The following is a 17,109-nucleotide window of genomic DNA, read 5'->3' on the forward strand; positions in this document are numbered from 1 at the left end:
AAACAACCACCAGCAGCTGGTTAACATTAAGTTGCATGAGGCAATGGTGAGCATTGGGCTACCAAGAAGCTGAACTGAATTGAGGGGGAGATGTCATTCGAGAGCACTGACAAGTTCTGACAAACTTTTGGAAACCTAGATGGCGACATGCACGTGCAAGGCTGTGCAAGTGCTGGGAAACCTGCAAGGTCCTCATCTCTCACATCGTGAGGTTCTACAGAAGCAGCAAGAGGAGAGCAAGAGGAAATTGTGCACTGCCTGCTGCAGCACTGAGGACACGCTCCAGCACCACACATGCCCTCAGCAAAGACTGCTGTGCTTGCTGGCACGAGGCATTTAAGGAAATACTGGATGAGTCAACACCTGATCACTAAATAATGGAACAGGGTTTTTGGGGGCTGTGTACAAGCAAGAATATGGACTACAAAGGCAGCCCAGGAAAGTCCCTCAACAAACAGCAGAAACAATTAACCATGGGGAGGTAGAAGAATGCAATTTCCAGAACTGTCACACAGTAATAATTTAAATATTCAATTATAAACAATTATGAGACATACAAAGAAAGAGGAAAATAGGGCCCATACACAGGGAAAAGACAATTGGTAAAACTATGCCTGAGTGTGGACTGGACTGGACTACCAGACAAACACTTTCTTCATTTTTCTTTTTTCATATTTATTTATTTTTAAGTCTGAGTTATGGAGAGAGAGGGAGAGACAGGGAGAGAAACCTTTCATCAACTGGTTCACTCTCCAGCACTGGGCCAGAACCAAGCCAAGAGCCAAGAGCTTCTTCTAGGTCCCCCACATGGCACCCACATGGGTGGCAGGAGCCCAAGCACTTGGACCATCCTCCAATGCTTTACCCAGGCCATTAGCAGAGTCTGTATCAGAAGTGGAGCAACTGGGACTCGAACTGGAGGCCATAAGAGATGCTGGAGTCGCAGGTGGCGGCTTAACACACTGCCACAACACCAGACCCCCAAAGACTTCTAATCAACGATTTTAAGTATCTTTAAATAAATAAGTAAATACACCTAAAGAACTAAAGGGAGGCATGAGAAAAACGTCTCACCAAGTAGAGAATATCAGTGAAGAGATACAAACTATGAAAAAGAACCGAAGGAAAATTTGAACTTGAGTTGAATGAATGATTAAAATGAACAAGTCGTAGAAGAGTTCAACCACAGAATTGGAATGGTAGAAGAAAGAACAAATTTATACCTAGGTTGATCACAGTTATTCACTCTTAAAAACTGAAAAGAGGAAGCAAAGAAAAATGAACAGAGAGCCCAAGAGACCTGTGGAAAACCATCAAATACACATACATATATTTCTACATTGGGCATACCAGCATGATAGAAGAGAGAAAAGGGAAAAGAAAGACTATTTGAAAAATAATGAGCAAGAAATTCACACTCCCAATGACTGTTCGCCAGAAATCATGAAGCAAGAAAGCAACAACTTAGAAGGGAGTGCTTGTTCAAAGAACTCAAAGAAACAGACTTTCAGCTGAGAATTATATATCCCCCCACACTGTAATTCAAGAGCAATGAGAAAGTAAGACATTTCCAGATAAAAACTGAGACAATCCCTCACCAGCAGACCTACTTTGCAGGAAATATTAAAAAGAATCTTTCATACTGGAGTGAAAGAACACCAGATAGTAACTCAAATCCATATGAAAAAATTAAAAGTATCAGTAGCTACATCTGGAAATATAAAAGACATTATAAATGTATTACTTTTCATAACTCTTTTTTTCTCCCCTCTGATTTAAAAGACAACTGTAGAAAGCAATAGTTATAAAACTGTCTTAAAGGCTACCTAGTGAATTGAGATGCAATTTCTATGGCACAAAGAAGCAGTGAGGAAATAGGAGATACCGGGGTAAATTTGTTGTACATAAGTGAAATTAAGTTGCTATTAATATGAACAAGAATAGTTTTAAGGGAAGATGTTAATCGTGATTTCCAGGACAACCACTAAGAAAATAATTCATATTATTTATGATTATTTATTTACGTAGATAACACATAATATATTATTTAATATATTATTCCAAATTTAGATAAATATAAAATGCAAGGAAATAGTACATAAATGTGTTTCATTCAATATGTGTATTTTGTACTTGTATTTCTTTTAATACTTCAAGATACCAATTTAACTCCAAAGAAAGGGGAAAAACAAAGAAACAGAGAAAGAAAAAGCACACAAAATGTATACAAATCAAATAACAAAATTCTGCATGTAAGGGGCCAGCATCGTGTTGTTATGGGTAAAGCCACCTCCCGGGCCACTGGCATCCCATATGAGCACTGGTTCCAGCTGCTCCACTCCCGATCCACCTCCTTGCTAATGATCCTGGGAAAGCTGCGGAAGATGGCCCAAGTGCTTAGGACCCCACACCCATGTGGGAGACCTGAAGAAGATCCTGGCTCCTGGCTTTGTTCTGGCCTAGCCCTGGCTTTTGCAGCCATTTGGTGAGTGAACCAGTGAATGCAAGGTATTCTCTCTGTCTCTCTTCCTCTCTTGCAGGGTCTTAGTCCACCCGAACAAGGATGGACTGGGTCCGAGGAAAGGTAAGTGCGCCGTTCACCCGTTCCCCAGCCTCCTGATCCTGGAGACAATCAGACGTAGCGGGGAGCCAAGTCTAGCAAGAACTCGTTTATTTCGCGCGTAACAGAGCCTTTTATAGCACAAAACTGCAGAGTCACTGGGGCAGGGCATAAGGACCAACCAATCACTTAGAAGATCACTTTACGGGGCAATTTCTATAGGACTAGCCCTATGTCTATACACTTGTTACTAGTTTTGTTACCTCCCCTGATGTTACGCAGCCAATTAGTTTTGGTGGTAAACAACTTTGGATTTGGCCCACATTACTTCCTCTGGGCACCATCTTTGAATGGCTTTGGGTAACTAATTTCCCCACACTCTCTCTGTAACTCTGCCTTTCAAGCAAACAAAATAAATCATAAAAAAATTCCACAGTTAAATCATATAATATCAGCACTTGCCTTATATGTAAATGGATTAAATACAACTATAAAAAGCAAAAATTGGCAGAATGGATTAACAAAAATTAGGAAGCTGGATAGGCTATGCTAACATCACACAGACAGACATAGGGGCCAGTTCTGTGGCTTAGTAGGCTAAGCCTCTGCCTGCCATGCTGGCATCCAATATAGGCACTGGTTCATGTCCCAGCTGTTCCTCTTCTGATCCAGCTCTCTGCTATGGCCTGGGAAAACAGTAGAAGATGGCACAAGAGCTTGTGCCCCTGCACCCACATGGGAGACCTGGAAGAAGCTCCTGGCTCCTGGCTTTGGATCAGCCCCGCTCCAGCCATTGCAGCCATTTGGGGAGTGAACCAGCAGACGGAAAACCTTTCTTTCTGTCTTTCCCTCTCTCCGATGTAACTCTATGTCTCAAATACATAAATAAAAATCTTTAAATCCATGCATTGTTTTTTCATAATATGTATTTTTGTGAACTCTATGAAGACTCCTTGCTATACATATAGGAAGACATGCATTTAAAAAGAAAGACTCATAGAATGACAAATGCCCTAAACAGCACTCTGGCCTCAGAATCAGCCCTTTAAAGCATTCAGATCTGGCTAAAAAGCACATGAGAGCATTTCAGGCATGGAAAGCCAAGACACTGTGGCAAAAAATTACCTACATGAAAGATCACTGTGAGTGAAATCCCAGTGGAAAGAAGGGGCCATCAAAGGAGGAGGTACCTTTCTCTGAAGGGAGGAGAGAACTTCCACTTTGCTTATGGCCCTGTCTAAATACTGACGGAGTTTGTGGACTCAAAAGGCGTCCATAGCCTTGGCAGCTCATGACGAGAGCCTCAGGTGATCACTGACGTCATAAATAAAAGTGTAATTGCTAAATCAACAACAGGAGGAGCCAGCACTGTGGCGTAGCAGGTAAAGCTTCCACCTGCAGTGCCAGCATCCCATATGGTCACTGGTTTGAGTCCTGGCTGCTCCACTTCCAATCCAGCTCTCTGCTGTGGCCTGGGAAAGCAGTAGAAGATGGCCCAAGTCCTTGGGCCCTTACACCCATGTGGGAGACCTGGAAAAAGCTCCTGGCTCCTGGCTTCGGATTGGTGTAGCTCTGGCTATTGTGGCTAGTTGGGGAGTGAACCAGCAGATAGAAGACCTCTCTCTCTCTCTCTCTGCCTTTCCTTCTCTCTCTGTGTGTAACTCTGACTTTCAAATAAATAAAGAAATTGAAAACAAAACAAAAAAACAGGAGTCACTGTGTATTTGCTCCCCATGTAGGACCTCTGTCTTTCATGAGTTGTTCTATGAGAATTAACAGACAAGTTTTTGTCTTCAAACAGTACTTTATACTTTGTGTTTCTGTGTGAATGCAAACTGTTGAAATCTTTACTCAGTATAAAATCTTTACTTAGTGTATCTTCTGTATATAAAGATAATTAAAAATGAATCTTAATGAAGAATGGGATGGGAGAGGGAGTAGGAGGTGGGACGGGAGCCGGGGTGGGAGGGCGGGTATGGGGGGAAGAACCACTATATTCCTAAAGCTTTACCTATGAAATCTGTATTTATTAAATAAAAGCTTTCTAAAAAGTATACACAAATAACATCAGAGCCCCAAAATACATGAAGTAAAATCTGATATAACTGAATAAAAAATAACAATTCAACAATAATAATTGGAAGCTTCAACACCACACTTAACTAGATGGAAGAAGACAGAAGATCAATAAGGAAAGAGATTTGGACAACACTATGAAGCAACTAGATTTAACCAAGCATCTACAGAGTTCTCTACCCAGCAATATCAGAACACATTTATTTCCAGGTATATAGAATATTATCCATCTCTACTATGTGCAGAATCATAAAAGAAGCTCAATAAGTTTAAAAGAATTCAATCCATACAAAGCTCTGACCATAATAACAAGAAAATTTGGGAAATTCACCAAAAAACATGTGAATTATGAAACATACAACCACTAAATTGTCAACAGGCCTAAAAAAATCACATGGGACACTGGATACTATTGCTAAACAAATAAAAATGAAAATACAAAATACCAAAATTGATGGGATGCAGAGCAAGTCGTGCCTAGAGGGAAATTACTCGTTATAAACACCTACTTTAAAAAGTGGGGAAAAACATCTCAAATCAATAACTACACTTTCCATCTTTAGACCAGAAAAAAAAGGGCAAATAAATGGAAAGCAAGCAGAAGGAAAGAAATTGTAAAAAAAAAAAAAAAAAAAATCAGAGGGGCAGGCATTTGACCCAGTGGATCGAGACCTAGGTTTGATGCCCACCTCTGGCTCCCAGCTCCTCCCCACTAATGCAGACTCTGGGGAGCAGTGGTGATGATTCACGTACTGGTTCCTGCCACACACACATAGGAGACCTGAATTGAGCTTCTGGCTCTGACTTCAGCCCCAGCAGGGGTCACTGTGGGCATTCAGGGAGTGAACCATGGATGAGACCACGAACCAGTCTGTCTGTCTATCTATCTATCATCCATGTACATGTATATATGTACATATATGTAAAGATATTTGTCCTATCTCTTGAATAAATAAAGAAATTAAAAATAGAGTTAAAGTGGATATAAAGGAATAAGAGAATAGAAAACCAAAACTAGCAAAACCTATGTCTCGTTTTATTTTTTAAATTGGTTGGGTGGACATTTGGTGCAGCTGTTCATACTGCAGCTGGAATCCCTGCATCCTACATGGGAGTGCTTGGGTTGAAGTCCAGCTTCCTGCTAATGTTTACTCTCGGAGGCAACTGTGACGGTTTAAGTACTTGGGTCCAGCTACCCACATGGCAGTCTCAGAACGAGTCCCTGGCTTCTGACTTTGACTTGAGCCAGCACTGATTGTTGCTGGCATTTGGAGCGTGAACAAGTGCAAGGAAGAGCTCTCCCTCTCTTTGTCAGACTTTGTCTCTCTCTGCCTTTCCAATAAAATGTAAATGAATAATAATAAATAAATTCATGAAGAAAATTAAAAGATTAAAAAATTCACACTTTTAGCTAGAGTGACAAAAGAAAAAAGAGAAGATTCAGTTTATTAACATCAGGAATGGAGAGGGACATCACTGCTCATCTTACGGCAGGCTTGGGGAACATTTTTTTCTGTCCAGGGCTACTTGGACATTTATAACATCATTCACAGGCCATAGAAAATTATCAACTTAAAAATTAGCCTGCTATGGATTGATTGAATTTCAAGTCCCACCTGCAGTTGCCTTGGCAGGGCCAGGCCAAATGATTTCATGGGGTTTATGCAGTTCATGGTGAATTGTTTCCAACTCCTGTCCAGGAATAAAAATAAATCCAAAGGAATACCATAAATAACTACTTTCAAACTAATTAGATAACCTTGATGAAAGACATGACTTCCCAGAAAGACACAAACTACTAAAACAGACAAAGGAAGAAAATAAAATCAGGATAAGCATGTCACAAGTGAAAAAATTTACATCATGATGAAATAGTCTCTCACCACTCACACACACATGTAAATCAAAGGCACACCCTAGGAGCTTTCTTTAAAATACACATGGACCATTTACAAAAATGACCATTACATCAAAACAACTCTCAGGTAATTCCAAAGATTTGAAGTCATACAGATTAAATACTATAATATATTATTACCATAATTCAATTAACCTATAAGTCAGCAACAAAAAATATAACTGGGAAAAATTCCATGTTTGAAAATAAAGATATATGTTTCTATCTGAGTTACAGTCCAATTAATAAATCATTATGAAGATAGACTTACAGGAGTATAAAAACTGTGTACTAAAAATGGTGACAAAGGGCTGTCCAAACACATAATAAAAACAGGAAGAGAAGAAATGAGAGCTCATGGAAAAAGGAGATACTAAATTCTGGAAATTGAGGATGCCTTTGGAAAAAATAGAAGCAAATATAAAACAATAAGAAAGAACTGACAATTTTTAGAAAGGAAAGCAGAGTATCTTGCATTTTGATTTTTAAAAGTCAATGAAGGGGGCTGGAACTGTGGCACAGCGGGCAAAGCTGCTGGCTGCAGCGTCGGCATCCCATATGGGTGCCGATTCAAGTCCCAGCTGCTCCACTTCCGATCCAGCTCTGCTATGGCCTGGGAAAGCAGTGGAAGATGGCCCAAGTTCTTGGGCTCCTACACCCACATGGGAGACCCAGAAGAAGCTCCTGGTTCCTGGATTTGGATCAGTGCAGCTCTGGCTGTTGCAGCCATTTGGGGAGTGAACCAGCAGATGGAAGACCTCTCTCTCTCTCTCTCTCTCTCTCCCTCTCTCTCTCTCTCTCTGTGCCACTCTGTAACTTTGCCTTTCAAAAAAATAAATAAATCTTAAAAAATAAAAACTCAGTGAACTAGGATTATGATGGTACTTCAAAAACTTCATGGAAATGGAATCTAAAGTTCACTAGCACTAGCATAGTGATGCAGTGGGTCAATCTGTTGCTTGTGAGAGCAACATTCTATATCAGAACACTGGTTCAAGTCCCAGCTCCTCTACTTCCAATTCAGCTTCCTGATAATGCACTTGAGAAAGCAGTAGAATATAATCCAAGTACTTGGGTCCCTTTCAGCCATGTGGGAGACCCAGATGAAATTGCTTGCTCCTGGCTTTGGCCTGGCCCAGAACTTGCTCATATGCCCGTTTGGGTAGTGAACCAGCAAATGAAAGATCTCATATTCATTCTCTCTCTCTCTCTCTCTCTCTCCCTCTCCCTCTCCCTCTCTCCTTCCTTTCCTCCCTCCCTTTCTCTGCCATAACTCTGCCTTTCAAATCAATCAATAAATTTTTTAAACAAAGGATAAGTTCATTTTGGTACAAAAAATTTTTTAAACCCATTCATAGTCTTTTTATAACACACATTTTCCAAGGACTTTTTGAAGATCCCTTGTGTGGACATTCTCTTAACCCAAACAATGCACACAGATTCTAAATCTCTACTCTTCTTCACTTACTATCAGAACAGAAACAAAATAAAGGCAAACAGCTCAAGGCTGAAGGAAGAGGGATATTTTCTTGAGAAGAAGGATAGAGGGGCCACTGTTGCTACCAGCATCCCATATCAGAGCACCAGTTCCGGTCACAGCTGCTCCTCTTCTCATCCAGATCCTTGCTAATGAGCCTGGGAAGGCAGTAAAAGGTACTGTAAGGATCTGGGCTCCTTTTACCCATGGGGGAGACCAGGATGGACTTCCAGGATACAGGTTTCAGCCTGAACCAGACCTGGCAGTTGTGGTCCCTCAGGGAGCGAACCAATGGATGGAAGAGCGCGCGCTCGCTCTCTCTCTCTCTCTCTCTCGGTCTTCCTGTCAAATAAATGAATCCTTGAAAAAGAAGGATAAAGGCCGGTGCCGCGGCTCAATAGGCTAATCCTCCGCCTTGTGGCTCCCGCACACCAGGTTCTAGTCCCGGTCGGGGCGCTGGACTCTATCCCAGTTGCCCCTCTTCCAGTCCAGCTCTCTGCTGTGGCCCAGGAGTGCAGTGGAGGATGGCCCAAGTCCTTGGGCCCTGCACCTGCATGGGAGAGCAGGAGAAGCACCTGGCTCCTGGCTTCGGCTCAGCGCAGTGTGCCAGCCACAGCGGCCATTGGAGGGTGAACCAACGGAAAAGGAAGACCTTTCTCTCTGTCTCTACCTCTCTCACTGTCCACTCTGCCTGTCAAAAAAAAAGGGAAGGAGGATAGAGGGCAAACTAGAAAGACACAAAAGGGAAAATCAGAATGGGCATACACAAAATGGAAAAAGAGATCACTCTGGTGTTGAAAAAAAACAGATGTGCAATTGGTACATCAGAGAGGACACCGAGAAGGGAAGAGAGGTGAGGTCTCAGACAGCCACCTGCAATGACCCACCCCATGGGAACCAAGAATAAGCCGCCTCCCTTAAATGTGCAGAGAGTCCCAGTGAGACTCACCACCAGAATCTGCCTTGAGGAACTGGAAGGGTATGGTAAGTTGCTAAATAAAATTTGGACCAATCTGAGAGGGGAAAACCAAGAACAGAGCAAAGCAGCACAAAGTTTGCTCTAAGTGGACACTGCAAGCATTAGCTGTGCACTGTAGGGGCACGTCCAACAATGTGGAATTGGGACTCTTGGAGAACACACACTGGGGCAGATAAAAGGGATCCAGGCAGGACAACAACAGATCAAGTGTAGGCCTGCGCCTCATGTTTGTTGGACGAACCAACCTAAAACGGTGTAGATGGATGAGATTTGTTCCAACAGCTGATGCTTTCCATGAATCCATAACTTCATGATTTGTTGTGTCACCCCAATGAGAGAAGAGTCCATGAGAAAACAAACATATGGACCGGGAGAAAAAGTTAAGAACAAAACTGCCCTCCATGCTGGAATAAGGTTTAAAAATCAGTTTGAATATAAAGGTTAAGCTGAGCCTTTCTGAAAGGAGTAGTAGAAGAACAGAGAGGAAAGACATTCCTGAGGCGTGTCCCACAATGGGGAAAATAGAGGTGGAGGGGCAGGCTACGCTGCTCAAGGCTAAGGAAAACAGGCTGTCCCGCGCCTCAACCTCTTGTCTCCAAAGCACACCCTTAAGATCCAACAAGGAGAACTTCAGATTGGAAACCTGCAGCTGGAATAAAAGTGGAAACTCAGTGGCCACCTTCCAAGGGAAGCAGTTTCCACAGCAGCTCCATAGCAAGAAGCAGCCACAGTGACCTGGGTGGCATCAGCTGAACTCGTTGGCTCATGAGAGAGAGGGGGCTGCTGCCACGCGCTGCCCACACAGGACGGGTCCATGGAAATGGAGAGGTTTTAAATACTTCTCCTGAGACGAACATAGACACCCACAAAAGTCCTGGTGACTGGGACCACCACTGTTGAAAAGTCTGAATTCCTGAGAGATGATTGTTCACACAGGTGTATCTTATTCCCCTCACAATTAAATGCAGAAGACCACAATCACCCCTGATGGACCAACATGTCCCCAGGGCATGGATGGAAGCAGCCAGCTTGGATGGATACCATCCCACTGAGGTTTGAGGCAGGGCTTGCTCTTCTGCGGTACTACCTCCACTCTGTTACCTGGATGGAGTTCCTGACGCCCAGCTCTGGACTGCCCTAGCCCTCGCCATTGCAGGCATTTGGAGAGCGAACCAGTGGAACTCCCTCCTTTGTTAGTCTGTCTTTGCCTAAAAACAACAAAATCTTTTGCAGATTCATTGAAAACAGGAACCAGACAAGGTCCACACAAAGGATTTGATCATTATATTACTTACCTTAAGCCCCGGTTAATTTAGAATGATCATCCCTCCCTTCTCCAGTTGTGTCATTGACTTGTGAATGAAACAGGGTGGTTCTTTGTAGAAGGTCCTACACTTGGATTTGTCAAACAGCTCCCCCCGCCCCTGGATCCCCAACCCTGCTGTTGAACTCTTGCCTCCTCCTTCTTCCCCATCCCATTAAATTGGAAGTTTGATTGGCAATCTTGCTTCAGACTAAAGGTTTTTTGGGAGAACGCTTCACATGTTGTTCTGTGTGGTCCATCAGTTCTGGATATTTGGCTGCTGCTGATTGCTCCTAAGAACAGTAAGTGCAGACAGGGCTGTCTGATCTTTCTAACTTTGAACTTTCCTCTTGATGATTTGAATTCCATGAATCAATGTTGTTTAAATCAATGATTATTATAGAAATCGCAAAATTGGGCCTGTGCCGTGGCTCAATAGGCTAATTCTCCAGCACCCGGGTTCTAGTCCCAGTCGGGCGCTGGATTCTGTCCCAGCTGCCCCTCTTCCAGTCCAGCCCTCTGCTGTGGCCCGGGAAGGCAGTGGAGGATGGCCCAGGTACTTGGGCCCTGCACCCGCATGGGAGACCAGGAGAAGCACCTGGCTCCTGGCTTCGGATCAACGCAGTGCGCCAGCCGCAGCACGCTGGCCACAACGGCCATTGGAGGGTGAACCAACGGTAAAGGAAGACTTTTCTCTCCATCTCTCTCCCTCACTGTCCACTCTGCCTGTCAAATAAATAAATAAATAAATAAATAAATAAATAAATAAAATTGCAAAATTGGCCAGTGCCGCAGCTCACTCGGCTAATCCTCCACCTTGCGGCGCTGGCACACCAGGTTCTAGTCCCAGTTGAGGTGCTGTATTCTGTCCGGGTTGCCCCTCTTCCAGTCCAGCTCTCTGCTGTGGCCCGGGAAGGCAGTGGAGGATGGCCCAAGTGCTTGGGCCCTGCACCCACATGGGAGACCAGGAGAAGCACCTGGCTCCTGGTTTCGGATCAGCACAGCACACTGGCCGTAGCGGCCATTGGAGGGGTGAACCAACGGAAGGAAGACCTTTCTCTCTGTTTCTCTCTCTCTCACTGTGTAACTCTGCCTGTCATAAAAAAAAAAGAAATTGCAAAATTGTGCATTTATAATACTGTTCAGTCCTGCATATATATTTATTTAGATTTTTTTTTCAGTAAAAGCTAATGTTTTCATCAACTAAGTCTCTTTGGTTTTATAAATTATGACAAGTTGTGCAAAAGAATTCTATGCAGTCATTAACAAAAATATACTTCTTTTAGAAAAGTAGGTGAAAGGAGCTTCCTGAATTTAATGGAAACTATGTGCTGAAAGGCCACAGCAGTCACATGATTCATAAATAAATTTAGCCATGTTCCATTTAAAACTGAGACTAAGATATCATCTATGATCCTGCCTATTCATTTACCTATCAGAAGTCATAGCCAATAGGGTGAGGCAAGGGAAAGAAATAATAAGAGAATAATACGCCATTTTTCTCTTATTATTATTTCTCTTTTCTGTTGTCTGCTGGCGGTGGTGATGGTGGTGCTGGCCATCGGTGCGACTCAGGTCGAGTGCTTGGACCACAAGACTGGTTTGGCCACATTCATCGACAGCAGAGGCCAGTTTGTTTCCTCTCTAGTGACAGGTACTAGCCGGAATCCATACTGTGGCTATGAGCAGCAGACCCTCTCCAGCCGGGAGCCCATGGAGGAGGACGCATTGCTGGCAGCCTTGCATGGCAGGAGTCTGACGTGGGCCCAGTCCCTTTTGTGAAAAGCACCAACCCTTCTTCTAGCTACTTTGTCATCTTGAACTTTGTAGCCCTCTTTAGGGTGGGAAGCCAGCTGGAAGTTCAGGTTGATGTTCAGGATTTTCAATAAAAGCCCACAAAGTTATGTTGGAAACTACGTGCAGGTGAGAATCTACTCACCCAAAGCTGCAGGCATGGGCCACGGGCAAAGTGGTAGAGTCTCAGAATGGGTTTTACGAGGTTTATTTCACTTTGCTTTGGCCAGGCAAAGTTAAAGTGTCTGTATCTCTGGTCCACCCCAGTGAGGGGATCTTCAACACCTACAGGAAGAGAAACCAGAGTTTATTTCAAGAGTTTGCTCTGTCCAGAAGAATTTCTGAAACAACGGAGTGCAGTATGTGCCCTCCTGAGAGTCTACCCCGGGGCAGTATGTGCCCTCCTGAGAGTCTACCCTGGGGCAGTATGTGTCCTCCTGAGAATCTACCCTGGGGTGACTTCACAGATCTCTGTACTGGAGAGCCCTGGCTCTGCTTCATACCAAAGCAGCTCCCTGGCAGCAGCACGATTAACCATTTCGGAGGCGGATACCCGAAGGGCCTTCTCACTGCTGCAGAGAGAGCTTTCTTCCAAGTGGTGTCAATAACAAAATGCCAATCAGCTCTAGTGGACCTGACTGGGTGACCATGATTCCCAGGAGAACAAAAGAAACTAGCAACCTAGAACATTTTTAATGCTCAGGAACTTTTCCTTCTGGTTATTACTACAAAGGCCAGTGGAGGCCCAGAAAATTTTAAATGCACCTGTTTAATGACCCAGACACCGTAATGCAATGCTTACAGAGAAAAACGGTGTCTTTATTTGGTGACTCGACAATCAGGCAATGGTTTGAAAACCTCGCTAGCTTTGTCCAGAGTTAGTGGAGTTTAACTTGGGTAGTCCCAAGAATGGGGGTCCCTTCCTTGTGGTGGACCAGAAGCACAAAATCTTGTTCAAACACTGCAGCCACGGTCCACCCACGTGGGTGGACTTCACGACTGTGTTTAGCAAAGAGCTCCATTATGTGGTGAATGAGTTGAATGGCATTGGGGGAGGAAACACAGTGGTTGCCATAGCCACAGGATCTCACTTCAGTACCTTCCCCTTGGAAGTGTACATCCAGCGGCTCAGGAACATCTGGCAAGCAGTGGTCCAGCTCCTGCATCGAAGCCCGAAAACTGGTGGTCATCTGGACAGCCAATGCCCAAGAGCTGGGACCCGAGGTGAGCCTTTTCAACAGCGACTGGTGCAACTTTCAGCTGGCCATCACCCTTTGCAGGATGTTCTCAGGGGTTGGGGTGTATCTTGTGGATGCCTGGGAGATGACCCTAGCCCACTATCTGCCCCACAAGCTTCATCCAGATGAAGCTATTGTGAAGAACCAGCTGGACATGTTCTTGTCTTGTCTGTCCCTTGGATACCTAGCATGGCTTGGAGGGGACTAGAGGAATCACATTCATGACCTTCCCAGCTGAAGGTCATTAAATGTATATGGGAGCCCTTTTGAGAGATGTCTGCCATTATTAAGTACAACATTTCAAACAGAGCTGAACTCTATATAGTGATTTGTCAGGAGCTTAGAAAATGCAGGTTACATTTATGTTTACCTAGGATGTTTTCCAATCCTGACATAGCCATGACTGAAACCTTATTAACAGCATTTACACACACTGTGCTGCTCTTATAACCAAAGATGCAACTGAGTATTATTTAAAGTAGCTCCTCCTGGGGAAGAGATTACTATGCTAAAGAAGGTGAAAAATGTTCTGACTTAAATAAAAGAGACTCCTTTGGTTGACAGTGGAGTGTTTTGTAGTTTATCCGGTAAAAGAAATTGAACATGTGTGCCTGAAAAACACAAGTGGTCCATCTTCAGGGGTGAACTAGAGAAGGCACGTAACCAGGCGCCTGTGAACGCACCGGCTGTGTTTCAGGGGTCTGTCTTGATATTCTACCTGTTCTGATTTACTTGAAAAGGCCAACGTGCTTGGTCAGAATTTTATAATGAAGTATCAACAATCTTCTGCTTTTATCTAGGAAGAAGTAAAAGGGAAATATGAAAGCAGGATACATAAAATCTGTGCTTTGAATTGATATTTGCATTGAGTGATTCTTACTTGATTCAGCTACATTTTATGTGATGAATACTTACTCTAGAACAACCATTTTTGGAAGTGAAAAAGGAAAATCTGTAAATGAGAATTTATTTTTATGTTCTAAAGCCTGACGGTTTTAAGAATTGACTTCTATGTAAAGAAGGCTATTGATCATTATAAAGTTGTGAAAGAATATTTTGCCAAAAAAAAATAGATTTAAAATAAAACTTAATAAGCAGAAAAATAACACACACAAAGAAAATAACCCATAACTTCTGTATAGTGCCAATGGACTATGACAGAGAATGACAAAGATATTTTCAAATCAAGGTGAAATATTGAATGTCTAAAGTAACTAACACAATTTTGAAACAAAAGGTTAAAGAGAATATACAGACACAGTGAGTTGCTTACAAAACAACCGTATGTCTATTCCTTCTTATTTTATCTATGATTGAAGGAATGACCCTATTTCCAAATCATTCCCAGGATGATCCTAATTGGTCTTAGGCGATCACTGTGGCCCTACCCCCTGCCAGTATTTGGGTTAGCTGCAGGCATTTGGTGTGTTGTGGTATGTTGACCAGAAGCCTTCTGGGAAAGGATTCTTAAAGAGACAAGAAAAGATAGCTCCTCTTCTCAGACAGCTTTGGGTTATCTGATCCCTGCTACTACTTCAGCCACTTGGAAGCAGGAAGAGATAGGCAACATGGCAGCAAAGCTGAGCAGGAAATTGCGAAGAATGGGATATCAGATGATATTGTTGTACCTTTGAATTAACTACCCTGAAACTTTCTTACTCTAGTATTTCTTATTTATAATATCATAAATATCCCTCATTGTAGAAAAATAGGGTGAAATTATATGTACTGATATGGAAATATCTTGAAACATATTTTAAATAGAAAAATCCAAAATAGTATGTCTATGATTCTATTTGCATAAAACAAAAACACATAAAAAGGTTCTTCCAAAGTTCATGGGAAATGCATATTATAAAAAAAAAAAAAACCTATGCATCGATTTCCAATTTTTTTACCGCAGAAGAAATGATCTGTTTCTTGGGGTTAGTGCTGTGGCGTTGCAGGCTAATGCCCTGACCTGAAGCACTGGCATCCCATATAGGCGCCAGTTGAGACTGGCTGCTCCACTTCCAATCCAGCTCTCTGCTATGGCCTGGGATAGCAGAAGAAGATGGCCCATGCCATCTTAGGACCCTGCATCTGCATGGGAGACCCAGAAGAAGCTCCTGGCTCCTAGCTTCAGATTGGCGCAGTTCCGGCCATTGTGGACAACTGAGGAGTGAACCATTGGATGGAAGATGACTCTCTCTCTCTCTTTCTCTCTCTCTCTCTCTCTCTCTCTCTCTACTTCTCCTCTCTCTGAGTAACTCTTTCAAATAAATAAATAAATCTTAAAAAAGTTCTGTTTTTAAAAATTCTTACTGATTTATTTGAGAGACAGAGAGAGGGAGTGCCTACCTGTTGATTCACTCCCCAACTGCACCATAATGGCTAGGGTTGAACAGAGCCAAAGCCAAGAGCCAGAAACTTAATCCATGACTCCCTCATGGGTGGCACCACTGAGCCATCAGCACTGCTTCCCAGGATCTTCATTTGTAGGAAGGTGAAACCAGGAGCCAGAGCTGGGTGTCAAGCCTAGGTAATTTAAAATTGGACAATCATCCCAACCGGCATCTTAACCTGATAGGCTAAATGTCTGCCCAAAGTCTTTTTTTTTTTTTAATTTTTTATTTATTAGGGAGGGGGAGAGACTCCCATTCCCTGGTTACCCTCCAGATGCCCACAACAGGTACGCCTACATCAAGGCCAGATCAAAACCAAGTGCTGAAAACTCAATTCAGGTCTCTCATATGAGTTGCAGGGACCCAACACCTGCTGCCTCCCAAGGTGAACATTAGCAGAAAGCTGGGTCAAGAGTGAATCTAGGACCTGAATACAGGCACACGATATGGGATGCAAGTATCCCAAGCGGCATTCTAACTGCTATAAAAAATGTTTGTTCTTCCAAGTTGTCTTTCCTTTTTAAGATTTATTTATTTATTTATTTGAAAGGCAGAGTTACAGAGAGAGAAGGGGAGACAGAGAGAGGATCTTCCTTCTGCTGGGTTACTCCCCAAATGGCCTCAATGCCCAGGACTGGGCCAGGCTGAGACCAAGAGCAAGAAGCTTTATCTGGGTCTCCCATAGTGGTGGCAGGGGTCCAAATACTTGGACCATCTTCTGCTGTTTTTCTCAGACCATTAGCAGGGAACTGGATTGGAAGTGGAGCAGCTGGGACTGAAACTGGTGCTCATATCAGATGTCAGCATCGCAAGTGCCTGCTTAACCTGCTATGCCACAGTGCCAGCCCCCTAAGTTCTCTTCTAATTCATTTTTTCATGAACTTCTTGAAGTACCCTTTCATGTACAAATATTATTTTTACACTTGTAATATGCATGGAAAATTTATCCAAGAAAACAAAAGAATCTATTAACCATGTTTACTTCTGTTGTATAACATCAAACTTGCTTTATAATACTTTCCTAATGTTTTTATCACAATCATGTATTACTTCTGAAAAAAAAAAAAAAGCAGAGGTGAAAAACTAGGAAATGGTGATTTATCAGGACAGCAGAGAGATTACAGTACGGAGAGAAGCAAAGAGCTGTAAGGGACAGGAAATGAGGCCAGTTAACAGTGAGGTCAGACGTCAACATCCGGATGAAACTAACACCGTTGTTAGCTGAAGCTTTGGTTTCAGTGACCGCCAAATTCTAGCTGATTCCCTGTTCTGGGACAATTAGTGAGGAAGAAGAATTAAGTCCAGGTGGCGAGAGTTCGTCACAAGTCTGCTCCCAGCTGGCTAAGGAAACCTTTGTGTTCAAACTCTTGGCTCATTGCACAGAATGTCCATCTGCATTGT

At 43.0% G+C, this 17,109-nt stretch overlaps 1 pseudogene; it reads left to right on the forward strand.

The window, feature by feature from the left end:
- The first annotated feature begins 139 nt into the window (after positions 1–139).
- Positions 140–13,512, forward strand: LOC133762205 (NXPE family member 3-like; annotated as a pseudogene).
- Positions 13,513–17,109: the final 3,597 nt, after the last annotated feature.

Source organism: Lepus europaeus, chromosome 6 (genome assembly GCF_033115175.1).
Source record: "Lepus europaeus isolate LE1 chromosome 6, mLepTim1.pri, whole genome shotgun sequence".
In the NCBI taxonomy this organism is placed as follows: Eukaryota; Metazoa; Chordata; class Mammalia; order Lagomorpha; family Leporidae; genus Lepus; species Lepus europaeus.